Here is a 13,315-nt window from a genome sequence, read left to right as displayed (position 1 = left end):
AGCGGTCTCCATGATGTTAGGTGTTGTGCAAGTTTTCCATTCAATAAAGCCTCCAGACAAGCGGTCAGTGGTAGCTAACATTCTTTAATAATAACAAGAACAGAAGCCAAGCTTGGTGAAGGAATGCATCATTGCGGGGCAGACGATGGGCAGAGTCCCTAACTGAGTCTAGCATGGCCTTCAGTTACATACCTCTTACAGGAACTAAAGGCAGTACACAGCTGTTTTCACACCTTTGGTACCCCCACCCCCAAAGAAAGTTTCACACTCCCTTGCCACCTCTTACAGTGGAGAAGGAGACAAAAGACTCCTCCCCCCACTCTGGGTCCTTTATGTGTGAATGCTTCCCTCAAACATCCTGAGATACCATCTGTTACCAGTATGAGTGTGAGAGACATGCTGAAATCCAGTGGCACCAAGGTATTATACAACCACAAAGGGACCATGAGTATGTTAAGCTATTTTCAGATGTGCGCTGCTATTTAACCCTCCGCACCCCATGACAGCAACGGACAGCCAGGAGTTTTTGTAGGTGAATAACATCAACATTTGACAATAATATTGCTCGGTTATGATAGTGAGGTGAGCTGTTGAGGATATCTGTTGGTAGGTGCTGTTCCTGACAATGTAGCTGCTGTTAGCAGAAACTTCTATAAGCTTTGGAGGTAATGCCACCAGACTTGGTCAATTACCCAGAAAACTCTATTGCAATGTGTGACTATAATAAAACTTGGTGTTGCAATGTGTCATTGAGAATTATTTGGAGGAATTTGGAACATCCTAAAAGGATTCTCAGGAATCTGGAACATTCCAATAGAACTCTCAAAAATCCTAAAATAGCTCTTGTGAATTCGAAACATTCTAAAAGAATTCTCAGGAATCTGGAACAGTCTAAGAACGCTCAGGAATCTGGAACATTCTAATAGAACTCTCAAAAATCCTAAAATAGCTCTTGTGAATTCGAAACATTCTAAAAGAATTCTCAGGAATACAGGGTTAACTTTTGATACTTCTTTTTAAATACTCTCATTACTACCTTTCCCTAGCCCATCGTTGTAAATAGGAATATCTTTGTAATAACTTACTTGGTTACCTTGTGGTACAAATGTAACACGAGTGTGTGTTACATGAGACTACGCTCTTGCCCTAGTTCCATTTCAGTTAATATCTGTTGAATATAATTTACAGATGTTCAAGAAATAAAACTCTCAAGTCCAATCCACTTCAAGTCCAACTTCAATAGAAGAATCAGAGCCTTCCAGAGACGGTCTCACGTCTCTCATGGTCAGTCATTTTGACCTTTCACTAATGATGTTGAAGTACAGATAGGCAACAATAGCTTCGGCTTTTGTAAGGCATCAGTGGAGAAGAAGATTAACAGAAGAGTGAGCAGGATATTGTTTGTTTTTATAATAATGCGATTAATACATGAATAAAAGAAATTCTTTTGCAAAAGTCATTTACAATGTGCAGGTGTTTCATATATTTTTATTCACAGTGTCAACACTGACTGGTTAGTGGCTACTCAAGTGTGCTTCAAGTCCACCGCATTGTAAGGTGTTAGATTGTGTGGTCTAAGGATCTGGGTTAAGACTCCAGGCTCCTCACACATGTGGGTTGAAATCCTATTGCTGCAATAAGAGTTTAACCAGGGCAGGCAGATGCTATTGTATCCAAAAACATTCAGGCAAGTATTAAACATGTTTTTCTAAAACAGCAAGAGCATCACTGAATGTTCTGGGCTTCTATTTTGTGCTGCACTTTTCAAGTTTTACTATCTAGATTTTTGCGATGAGGTCCTTACTCGCATTGGTAGCATGACCGAGCGGTCTAAGGTGCTGGATTAAGGCTCCAGTCTCTTCGGAGGCGTGGGTTCGAATCCCACTGCTGCCATAGTGTTCTAGCGGCAAAGTTTTGTTTCTTCCATGCCTTACCAATAAATTGTAAGGGCTGCAGTGGAAATCAAATCTGTTATAGAATGTCTGTCAAGTCCAAACATGCAGGAAACCCATCAGGAGCAATTCTTCCAAACCACATTAGGCACGTGCTGTAAAGTCATTTACAACTTGCATGTTTTTCATGTCTTTTTGTTCATGGTCTCATCACTGACTGGTTAGTGGACTTTCCCACATGCCACTCAAGTGTGCTTCAAGTCCAGTCCACTCCCTTGTAATGTGCTTTTGAGCAGAACCTGCAACTGCTGGAGAATTGATTAAGGTGCTGCTATGTTGGTCTCACCAAGGCTGCAGAGTGACAAGAGTATCCTTGATTTCATGACAGTGGAGCAGTCCCATATGGTCTAGCGGCTAGAATGCCTGGTTCTAACCCAGCAGCACGAGCACGACAGTGGCGCATTACCAAACCAATCCCATATGGTCTAGCGGTTAGGATTCCTGGTTTTCACCCAGGCGACCCGGGTTCAACTCCCGGTATGGGAACATGTCTTTAATGTGCCCACAAGCCAATGTGTTCTTTGTGTTAATCCCACGATGGATTACATAGGGCAAAGTTGTTGGCTGAAGGCAAACATCAGGTAAGGCTAAGCACATGGCATAACGGTTCAGATCGGGACTGTACAGTCTTCAGTGATGAGGATGTACACAAGCAGGCCTGCAATTATGAGCGGCGAGTCAAGGTGGCTGTTTATGTGAAAATCAAATGAGCTTCTTTGAAACAAGGGTGGGTGCATTAAGGGTACGTCTCTTGCCATCTTACAATGCTGTGATTGGAACCCTTCCTTGACTCTCTGTGAATGGTGATCCTGCCTGTTGATCAGTGCTTATGACAAGTTGCATATGGACAATGATGAAACTGAGCCAAGAGCCCATTGTTAATCAGGGTTGATGAACAGGTTTTAACCAGGACAGGCAGATGTTTTTGTGTCCAAAAAGTATTAAACATGTTTTTCTACAACAGTAAGAGCATCACTGAATGTTCTGAGCTCCTATTTTGTGCTGCACTTTTTCAAGTTTTACTGTCTAGAGTTTTGCGATGAGGTCCTCACTCGCAATGGTAGCATGACCGAGCGGTCTAAGGTGCTGGATTTAGGCTCCAGTCTCTTCGGAGGCGTGGGTTCGAATCCCACTGCTGCCATAGTCTTCAGGTTCTTTTCGTGTTTCTTCCATCCCCTACCAATAAATTGTAAGGGCTGCAGTGGAACTCAAATCTGTTACAGAATGTCTGTCAAGTACAATCAAGCAGGAATCTCATCAAGAGCAATTCTTCCAAACCAGGGTGATAAGATAAGATAAGATAACCTTTATTAGTCCCACACGTGGGAAATTTGTTTTGTCACAGCAGGAAGTGGACAGTGCAAAAGTTATGAGGCAAAAATTAGAATACAATAAGAATAAATACAGTACACAACTGTACAGAATAGAATAAAATAAAATACTATATACAGTAGAATAAAATAAAATAAATATACAATAAGATAAAAATAGAATACAAATACAAATACTTTAAACAACTGAGTAAAAATACAACGATGACAGAAGGATTATTGCACTTAGTATTATTGCATATGTATGGATGTGTGTGCTTGATCAGTTAAAGTCTTTATTATGGAGTCTGACAGCAGTGGGGAGGAAAGACCTGCGAAATCTCTCCGTCCCACACCGTGGGTGCCGCAGTCTCCCACTGAAGGAGCTGCTCAGTGCTGTCACAGTCTGCTGCATGGGGTGGGAGATGTTGTCCAACAGGGATGACAGCTTAGCCGCCGTTCTCCTGTCACTCACCACCTCCACTGGGTCCAGAGGGCATCCTAGAACAGAGCTGGCCCTTCGGATCACCCTGTTCAGTCTCTTCCTGTCCCCAGCAGAGATGCTGCCGCCCCAGCAGACCACGCCATAAAAGATAGCAGAAGCCACAACAGAGTCATAGAAGGTCTTCAGGAGTGGGCCCTCCACTCCAAACGACCTGAGTCTCCGCAGCAGGTACAGCCTGCTCTGCCCTTTCCTGTAGAGGGCGTCTGAGTTATGAGTCCAGTCCAGTCTATTGTTCAGATGAACACCAAGGTACCTGTAGCTGTCCACAGCCTCAATGTCCATACCTTGGATGTTCAGTGGTTGCAGTGGAGAATGCTTGTGCCTGCGGAAGTCTACCACCAGTTCCTTGGTTTTACTGGCATTGATCTGGAGGTAGTTCAGCTGGCACCAGTCCACAAAGTCTTGGGTCAGACCTCTGTACTCCTTGTCGTCCCCATCAGTGATGAGGCCGACTATTGCAGAGTCATCAGAGAACTTCTGCAGGAAGCACTGGGTGGAATTGTGGGAGAAGTCTGCAGTGTAGATGGTGAAGAGGAACGGAGCCAGAACCGTTCCCTGTGGGGCCCCCGTACTGCAGACGACCCTGTCCGACACACAGCCCTGAGTCCTTACATACTGTGGTCGGTCGGTGAGGTAGTCCAGGATCAATGGCGTGTACAGCGGGGTGGCCTGGGGGGGCACAGGCCACCCCCCCAACCAGACTGGCCACCCCAGGTGCCACCCCAAAGGCAAAACAATAAAATTCAATCAAATTGAAGGCACTGGAGAAATCAAAGAACATGATTCTCACAGTGCTTCCAGCGGTCTCCATGATGTTAGGTGTTGTGCAAGTTTTCCATTCAATAAAGCCTCCAGACAAGCGGTCAGTGGTAGCTAACATTCTTTAATAATAACAAGAACAGAAGCCAAGCTTGGTGAAGGAATGCATCATTGCGGGGCAGACGATGGGCAGAGTCCCTAACTGAGTCTAGCATGGCCTTCAGTTACATACCTCTTACAGGAACTAAAGGCAGTACACAGCTGTTTTCACACCTTTGGTACCCCCACCCCCAAAGAAAGTTTCACACTCCCTTGCCACCTCTTACAGTGGAGAAGGAGACAAAAGACTCCTCCCCCCACTCTGGGTCCTTTATGTGTGAATGCTTCCCTCAAACATCCTGAGATACCATCTGTTACCAGTATGAGTGTGAGAGACATGCTGAAATCCAGTGGCACCAAGGTATTATACAACCACAAAGGGACCATGAGTATGTTAAGCTATTTTCAGATGTGCGCTGCTATTTAACCCTCCGCACCCCATGACAGCAACGGACAGCCAGGAGTTTTTGTAGGTGAATAACATCAACATTTGACAATAATATTGCTCGGTTATGATAGTGAGGTGAGCTGTTGAGGATATCTGTTGGTAGGTGCTGTTCCTGACAATGTAGCTGCTGTTAGCAGAAACTTCTATAAGCTTTGGAGGTAATGCCACCAGACTTGGTCAATTACCCAGAAAACTCTATTGCAATGTGTGACTATAATAAAACTTGGTGTTGCAATGTGTCATTGAGAATTATTTGGAGGAATTTGGAACATCCTAAAAGGATTCTCAGGAATCTGGAACATTCCAATAGAACTCTCAAAAATCCTAAAATAGCTCTTGTGAATTCGAAACATTCTAAAAGAATTCTCAGGAATCTGGAACAGTCTAAGAACGCTCAGGAATCTGGAACATTCTAATAGAACTCTCAAAAATCCTAAAATAGCTCTTGTGAATTCGAAACATTCTAAAAGAATTCTCAGGAATACAGGGTTAACTTTTGATACTTCTTTTTAAATACTCTCATTACTACCTTTCCCTAGCCCATCGTTGTAAATAGGAATATCTTTGTAATAACTTACTTGGTTACCTTGTGGTACAAATGTAACACGAGTGTGTGTTACATGAGACTACGCTCTTGCCCTAGTTCCATTTCAGTTAATATCTGTTGAATATAATTTACAGATGTTCAAGAAATAAAACTCTCAAGTCCAATCCACTTCAAGTCCAACTTCAATAGAAGAATCAGAGCCTTCCAGAGACGGTCTCACGTCTCTCATGGTCAGTCATTTTGACCTTTCACTAATGATGTTGAAGTACAGATAGGCAACAATAGCTTCGGCTTTTGTAAGGCATCAGTGGAGAAGAAGATTAACAGAAGAGTGAGCAGGATATTGTTTGTTTTTATAATAATGCGATTAATACATGAATAAAAGAAATTCTTTTGCAAAAGTCATTTACAATGTGCAGGTGTTTCATATATTTTTATTCACAGTGTCAACACTGACTGGTTAGTGGCTACTCAAGTGTGCTTCAAGTCCACCGCATTGTAAGGTGTTAGATTGTGTGGTCTAAGGATCTGGGTTAAGACTCCAGGCTCCTCACACATGTGGGTTGAAATCCTATTGCTGCAATAAGAGTTTAACCAGGGCAGGCAGATGCTATTGTATCCAAAAACATTCAGGCAAGTATTAAACATGTTTTTCTAAAACAGCAAGAGCATCACTGAATGTTCTGGGCTTCTATTTTGTGCTGCACTTTTCAAGTTTTACTATCTAGATTTTTGCGATGAGGTCCTTACTCGCATTGGTAGCATGACCGAGCGGTCTAAGGTGCTGGATTAAGGCTCCAGTCTCTTCGGAGGCGTGGGTTCGAATCCCACTGCTGCCATAGTGTTCTAGCGGCAAAGTTTTGTTTCTTCCATGCCTTACCAATAAATTGTAAGGGCTGCAGTGGAAATCAAATCTGTTATAGAATGTCTGTCAAGTCCAAACATGCAGGAAACCCATCAGGAGCAATTCTTCCAAACCACATTAGGCACGTGCTGTAAAGTCATTTACAACTTGCATGTTTTTCATGTCTTTTTGTTCATGGTCTCATCACTGACTGGTTAGTGGACTTTCCCACATGCCACTCAAGTGTGCTTCAAGTCCAGTCCACTCCCTTGTAATGTGCTTTTGAGCAGAACCTGCAACTGCTGGAGAATTGATTAAGGTGCTGCTATGTTGGTCTCACCAAGGCTGCAGAGTGACAAGAGTATCCTTGATTTCATGACAGTGGAGCAGTCCCATATGGTCTAGCGGCTAGAATGCCTGGTTCTAACCCAGCAGCACGAGCACGACAGTGGCGCATTACCAAACCAATCCCATATGGTCTAGCGGTTAGGATTCCTGGTTTTCACCCAGGCGACCCGGGTTCAACTCCCGGTATGGGAACATGTCTTTAATGTGCCCACAAGCCAATGTGTTCTTTGTGTTAATCCCACGATGGATTACATAGGGCAAAGTTGTTGGCTGAAGGCAAACATCAGGTAAGGCTAAGCACATGGCATAACGGTTCAGATCGGGACTGTACAGTCTTCAGTGATGAGGATGTACACAAGCAGGCCTGCAATTATGAGCGGCGAGTCAAGGTGGCTGTTTATGTGAAAATCAAATGAGCTTCTTTGAAACAAGGGTGGGTGCATTAAGGGTACGTCTCTTGCCATCTTACAATGCTGTGATTGGAACCCTTCCTTGACTCTCTGTGAATGGTGATCCTGCCTGTTGATCAGTGCTTATGACAAGTTGCATATGGACAATGATGAAACTGAGCCAAGAGCCCATTGTTAATCAGGGTTGATGAACAGGTTTTAACCAGGACAGGCAGATGTTTTTGTGTCAAAAAAGTATTAAACATGTTTTTCTACAACAGTAAGAGCATCACTGAATGTTCTGAGCTCCTATTTTGTGCTGCACTTTTTCAAGTTTTACTGTCTAGAGTTTTGCGATGAGGTCCTCACTCGCAATGGTAGCATGACCGAGCGGTCTAAGGTGCTGGATTTAGGCTCCAGTCTCTTCGGAGGCGTGGGTTCGAATCCCACTGCTGCCATAGTCTTCAGGTTCTTTTCGTGTTTCTTCCATCCCCTACCAATAAATTGTAAGGGCTGCAGTGGAACTCAAATCTGTTACAGAATGTCTGTCAAGTACAATCAAGCAGGAATCTCATCAAGAGCAATTCTTCCAAACCAGGGTGATAAGATAAGATAAGATAACCTTTATTAGTCCCACACGTGGGAAATTTGTTTTGTCACAGCAGGAAGTGGACAGTGCAAAAGTTATGAGGCAAAAATTAGAATACAATAAGAATAAATACAGTACACAACTGTACAGAATAGAATAAAATAAAATACTATATACAGTAGAATAAAATAAAATAAATATACAATAAGATAAAAATAGAATACAAATACAAATACTATATACAACTGAGTAAAAATACAACGATGACAGAAGGATTATTGCACTTAGTATTATTGCATATGTATGGATGTGTGTGCTTGATCAGTTAAAGTCTTTATTATGGAGTCTGACAGCAGTGGGGAGGAAAGACCTGCGAAATCTCTCCGTCCCACACCGTGGGTGCCGCAGTCTCCCACTGAAGGAGCTGCTCAGTGCTGTCACAGTCTGCTGCATGGGGTGGGAGATGTTGTCCAACAGGGATGACAGCTTAGCCGCCGTTCTCCTGTCACTCACCACCTCCACTGGGTCCAGAGGGCATCCTAGAACAGAGCTGGCCCTTCGGATCACCCTGTTCAGTCTCTTCCTGTCCCCAGCAGAGATGCTGCCGCCCCAGCAGACCACGCCATAAAAGATAGCAGAAGCCACAACAGAGTCATAGAAGGTCTTCAGGAGTGGGCCCTCCACTCCAAACGACCTGAGTCTCCGCAGCAGGTACAGCCTGCTCTGCCCTTTCCTGTAGAGGGCGTCTGAGTTATGAGTCCAGTCCAGTCTATTGTTCAGATGAACACCAAGGTACCTGTAGCTGTCCACAGCCTCAATGTCCATACCTTGGATGTTCAGTGGTTGCAGTGGAGAATGCTTGTGCCTGCGGAAGTCTACCACCAGTTCCTTGGTTTTACTGGCGTTGATCTGGAGGTAGTTCAGCTGGCACCAGTCCACAAAGTCTTGGGTCAGACCTCTGTACTCCTTGTCGTCCCCATCAGTGATGAGGCCGACTATTGCAGAGTCATCAGAGAACTTCTGCAGGAAGCACTGGGTGGAATTGTGGGAGAAGTCTGCAGTGTAGATGGTGAAGAGGAACGGAGCCAGAACCGTTCCCTGTGGGGCCCCCGTACTGCAGACGACCCTGTCCGACACACAGCCCTGAGTCCTCACATACTGTGGTCGGTCGGTGAGGTAGTCCAGGATCCAGGTAGTGAGGTGATGGTCCACTCCAGAGTTCTCCAGCTTATCCTTTAGAACCGAGGGAAGAATGGTGTTGAAGGCACTGGAGAAATCAAAGAACATGATTCTCACAGTGCTTCCAGCGGTCTCCATGATGTTAGGTGTTGTGCAAGTTTTCCATTCAATAAAGCCTCCAGACAAGCGGTCAGTGGTAGCTAACATTCTTTAATAATAACAAGAACAGAAGCCAAGCTTGGTGAAGGAATGCATCATTGCGGGGCAGACGATGGGCAGAGTCCCTAACTGAGTCTAGCATGGCCTTCAGTTACATACCTCTTACAGGAACTAAAGGCAGTACACAGCTGTTTTCACACCTTTGGTACCCCCACCCCCAAAGAAAGTTTCACACTCCCTTGCCACCTCTTACAGTGGAGAAGGAGACAAAAGACTCCTCCCCCCACTCTGGGTCCTTTATGTGTGAATGCTTCCCTCAAACATCCTGAGATACCATCTGTTACCAGTATGAGTGTGAGAGACATGCTGAAATCCAGTGGCACCAAGGTATTATACAACCACAAAGGGACCATGAGTATGTTAAGCTATTTTCAGATGTGCGCTGCTATTTAACCCTCCGCACCCCATGACAGCAACGGACAGCCAGGAGTTTTTGTAGGTGAATAACATCAACATTTGACAATAATATTGCTCGGTTATGATAGTGAGGTGAGCTGTTGAGGATATCTGTTGGTAGGTGCTGTTCCTGACAATGTAGCTGCTGTTAGCAGAAACTTCTATAAGCTTTGGAGGTAATGCCACCAGACTTGGTCAATTACCCAGAAAACTCTATTGCAATGTGTGACTATAATAAAACTTGGTGTTGCAATGTGTCATTGAGAATTATTTGGAGGAATTTGGAACATCCTAAAAGGATTCTCAGGAATCTGGAACATTCCAATAGAACTCTCAAAAATCCTAAAATAGCTCTTGTGAATTCGAAACATTCTAAAAGAATTCTCAGGAATCTGGAACAGTCTAAGAACGCTCAGGAATCTGGAACATTCTAATAGAACTCTCAAAAATCCTAAAATAGCTCTTGTGAATTCGAAACATTCTAAAAGAATTCTCAGGAATACAGGGTTAACTTTTGATACTTCTTTTTAAATACTCTCATTACTACCTTTCCCTAGCCCATCGTTGTAAATAGGAATATCTTTGTAATAACTTACTTGGTTACCTTGTGGTACAAATGTAACACGAGTGTGTGTTACATGAGACTACGCTCTTGCCCTAGTTCCATTTCAGTTAATATCTGTTGAATACAATTTACAGATGTTCAAGAAATAAAACTCTCAAGTCCAATCCACTTCAAGTCCAACTTCAATAGAAGAATCAGAGCCTTCCAGAGACGGTCTCACGTCTCTCATGGTCAGTCATTTTGACCTTTCACTAATGATGTTGAAGTACAGATAGGCAACAATAGCTTCGGCTTTTGTAAGGCATCAGTGGAGAAGAAGATTAACAGAAGAGTGAGCAGGATATTGTTTGTTTTTATAATAATGCGATTAATACATGAATAAAAGAAATTCTTTTGCAAAAGTCATTTACAATGTGCAGGTGTTTCATATATTTTTATTCACAGTGTCAACACTGACTGGTTAGTGGCTACTCAAGTGTGCTTCAAGTCCACCGCATTGTAAGGTGTTAGATTGTGTGGTCTAAGGATCTGGGTTAAGACTCCAGGCTCCTCACACATGTGGGTTGAAATCCTATTGCTGCAATAAGAGTTTAACCAGGGCAGGCAGATGCTATTGTATCCAAAAACATTCAGGCAAGTATTAAACATGTTTTTCTAAAACAGCAAGAGCATCACTGAATGTTCTGGGCTTCTATTTTGTGCTGCACTTTTCAAGTTTTACTATCTAGATTTTTGCGATGAGGTCCTTACTCGCATTGGTAGCATGACCGAGCGGTCTAAGGTGCTGGATTAAGGCTCCAGTCTCTTCGGAGGCGTGGGTTCGAATCCCACTGCTGCCATAGTGTTCTAGCGGCAAAGTTTTGTTTCTTCCATGCCTTACCAATAAATTGTAAGGGCTGCAGTGGAAATCAAATCTGTTATAGAATGTCTGTCAAGTCCAAACATGCAGGAAACCCATCAGGAGCAATTCTTCCAAACCACATTAGGCACGTGCTGTAAATTCATTTACAACTTGCATGTTTTTCATGTCTTTTTGTTCATGGTCTCATCACTGACTGGTTAGTGGACTTTCCCACATGCCACTCAAGTGTGCTTCAAGTCCAGTCCACTCCCTTGTAATGTGCTTTTGAGCAGAACCTGCAACTGCTGGAGAATTGATTAAGGTGCTGCTATGTTGGTCTCACCAAGGCTGCAGAGTGACAAGAGTATCCTTGATTTCATGACAGTGGAGCAGTCCCATATGGTCTAGCGGCTAGAATGCCTGGTTCTAACCCAGCAGCACGAGCACGACAGTGGCGCATTACCAAACCAATCCCATATGGTCTAGCGGTTAGGATTCCTGGTTTTCACCCAGGCGACCCGGGTTCAACTCCCGGTATGGGAACATGTCTTTAATGTGCCCACAAGCCAATGTGTTCTTTGTGTTAATCCCACGATGGATTACATAGGGCAAAGTTGTTGGCTGAAGGCAAACATCAGGTAAGGCTAAGCACATGGCATAACGGTTCAGATCGGGACTGTACAGTCTTCAGTGATGAGGATGTACACAAGCAGGCCTGCAATTATGAGCGGCGAGTCAAGGTGGCTGTTTATGTGAAAATCAAATGAGCTTCTTTGAAACAAGGGTGGGTGCATTAAGGGTACGTCTCTTGCCATCTTACAATGCTGTGATTGGAACCCTTCCTTGACTCTCTGTGAATGGTGATCCTGCCTGTTGATCAGTGCTTATGACAAGTTGCATATGGACAATGATGAAACTGAGCCAAGAGCCCATTGTTAATCAGGGTTGATGAACAGGTTTTAACCAGGACAGGCAGATGTTTTTGTGTCCAAAAAGTATTAAACATGTTTTTCTACAACAGTAAGAGCATCACTGAATGTTCTGAGCTTCTATTTTGTGCTGCACTTTTTCAAGTTTTACTGTCTAGAGTTTTGCGATGAGGTCCTCACTCGCAATGGTAGCATGACCGAGCGGTCTAAGGTGCTGGATTTAGGCTCCAGTCTCTTCGGAGGCGTGGGTTCGAATCCCACTGCTGCCATAGTCTTCAGGTTCTTTTCGTGTTTCTTCCATCCCCTACCAATAAATTGTAAGGGCTGCAGTGGAACTCAAATCTGTTACAGAATGTCTGTCAAGTACAATCAAGCAGGAATCTCATCAAGAGCAATTCTTCCAAACCAGGGTGATAAGATAAGATAACCTTTATTAGTCCCACACGTGGGAAATTTGTTTTGTCACAGCAGGAAGTGGACAGTGCAAAAGTTATGAGGCAAAAATTAGAATACAATAAGAATAAATACAGTACACAACTGTACAGAATAGAATAAAATAAAATACTATATACAGTAGAATAAAATAAAATAAATATACAATAAGATAAAAATAGAATACAAATACAAATACTATATACAACTGAGTAAAAATACAACGATGACAGAAGGATTATTGCACTTAGTATTATTGCATATGTATGGATGTGTGTGCTTGATCAGTTAAAGTCTTTATTATGGAGTCTGACAGCAGTGGGGAGGAAAGACCTGCGAAATCTCTCCGTCCCACACCGTGGGTGCCGCAGTCTCCCACTGAAGGAGCTGCTCAGTGCTGTCACAGTCTGCTGCATGGGGTGGGAGATGTTGTCCAACAGGGATGACAGCTTAGCCGCCGTTCTCCTGTCACTCACCACCTCCACTGGGTCCAGAGGGCATCCTAGAACAGAGCTGGCCCTTCGGATCACCCTGTTCAGTCTCTTCCTGTCCCCAGCAGAGATGCTGCCGCCCCAGCAGACCACGCCATAAAAGATAGCAGAAGCCACAACAGAGTCATAGAAGGTCTTCAGGAGTGGGCCCTCCACTCCAAACGACCTGAGTCTCCGCAGCAGGTACAGCCTGCTCTGCCCTTTCCTGTAGAGGGCGTCTGAGTTATGAGTCCAGTCCAGTCTATTGTTCAGATGAACACCAAGGTACCTGTAGCTGTCCACAGCCTCAATGTCCATACCTTGGATGTTCAGTGGTTGCAGTGGAGAATGCTTGTGCCTGCGGAAGTCTACCACCAGTTCCTTGGTTTTACTGGCGTTGATCTGGAGGTAGTTCAGCTGGCACCAGTCCACAAAGTCTTGGGTCAGACCTCTGTACTCCTTGTCGTCCCCATCAGTGATGAGGCCGACTATTG

General features: G+C 43.9%; 9 non-coding genes across 9 annotated transcripts; all 9 read left to right on the top strand.

The window, feature by feature from the left end:
• The first annotated feature begins 1,811 nt into the window (after positions 1 to 1,811).
• Positions 1,812 to 1,893, top strand: trnal-aag (transfer RNA leucine (anticodon AAG)). The gene has a single exon. It is a non-coding gene; the product is annotated as a tRNA-Leu (tRNA).
• Positions 1,894 to 2,366: 473 nt separating this feature from the next.
• trnae-uuc (transfer RNA glutamic acid (anticodon UUC)) lies at positions 2,367 to 2,438 on the top strand. Its single transcript has one exon. It is a non-coding gene; the product is annotated as a tRNA-Glu (tRNA).
• A 573-nt stretch (positions 2,439 to 3,011) lies between these two features.
• trnal-uag (transfer RNA leucine (anticodon UAG)) lies at positions 3,012 to 3,093 on the top strand. Its single transcript has one exon. It is a non-coding gene; the product is annotated as a tRNA-Leu (tRNA).
• A 3,284-nt stretch (positions 3,094 to 6,377) lies between these two features.
• On the top strand, positions 6,378 to 6,459 carry trnal-aag (transfer RNA leucine (anticodon AAG)). Its single transcript has one exon. It is a non-coding gene; the product is annotated as a tRNA-Leu (tRNA).
• A 473-nt stretch (positions 6,460 to 6,932) lies between these two features.
• Positions 6,933 to 7,004, top strand: trnae-uuc (transfer RNA glutamic acid (anticodon UUC)). Its single transcript has one exon. It is a non-coding gene; the product is annotated as a tRNA-Glu (tRNA).
• Positions 7,005 to 7,577: 573 nt separating this feature from the next.
• trnal-uag (transfer RNA leucine (anticodon UAG)) lies at positions 7,578 to 7,659 on the top strand. Its single transcript has one exon. It is a non-coding gene; the product is annotated as a tRNA-Leu (tRNA).
• A 3,247-nt stretch (positions 7,660 to 10,906) lies between these two features.
• trnal-aag (transfer RNA leucine (anticodon AAG)) lies at positions 10,907 to 10,988 on the top strand. The gene has a single exon. It is a non-coding gene; the product is annotated as a tRNA-Leu (tRNA).
• Positions 10,989 to 11,461: 473 nt separating this feature from the next.
• Positions 11,462 to 11,533, top strand: trnae-uuc (transfer RNA glutamic acid (anticodon UUC)). Its single transcript has one exon. It is a non-coding gene; the product is annotated as a tRNA-Glu (tRNA).
• A 573-nt stretch (positions 11,534 to 12,106) lies between these two features.
• trnal-uag (transfer RNA leucine (anticodon UAG)) lies at positions 12,107 to 12,188 on the top strand. The gene has a single exon. It is a non-coding gene; the product is annotated as a tRNA-Leu (tRNA).
• Positions 12,189 to 13,315: the final 1,127 nt, after the last annotated feature.

This window comes from Diplotaxodon limnothrissa, linkage group LG3, assembly GCF_057381915.1.
Source record: "Diplotaxodon limnothrissa isolate DT_005_m linkage group LG3, D_limnothrissa_male_GT1.1, whole genome shotgun sequence".
Lineage (NCBI taxonomy): Eukaryota > Metazoa > Chordata > Actinopteri > Cichliformes > Cichlidae > Diplotaxodon > Diplotaxodon limnothrissa.
The sequence above is the reverse complement of the archived record's forward strand: the minus strand, read 5'-3'. Positions and strand labels throughout refer to the sequence as shown.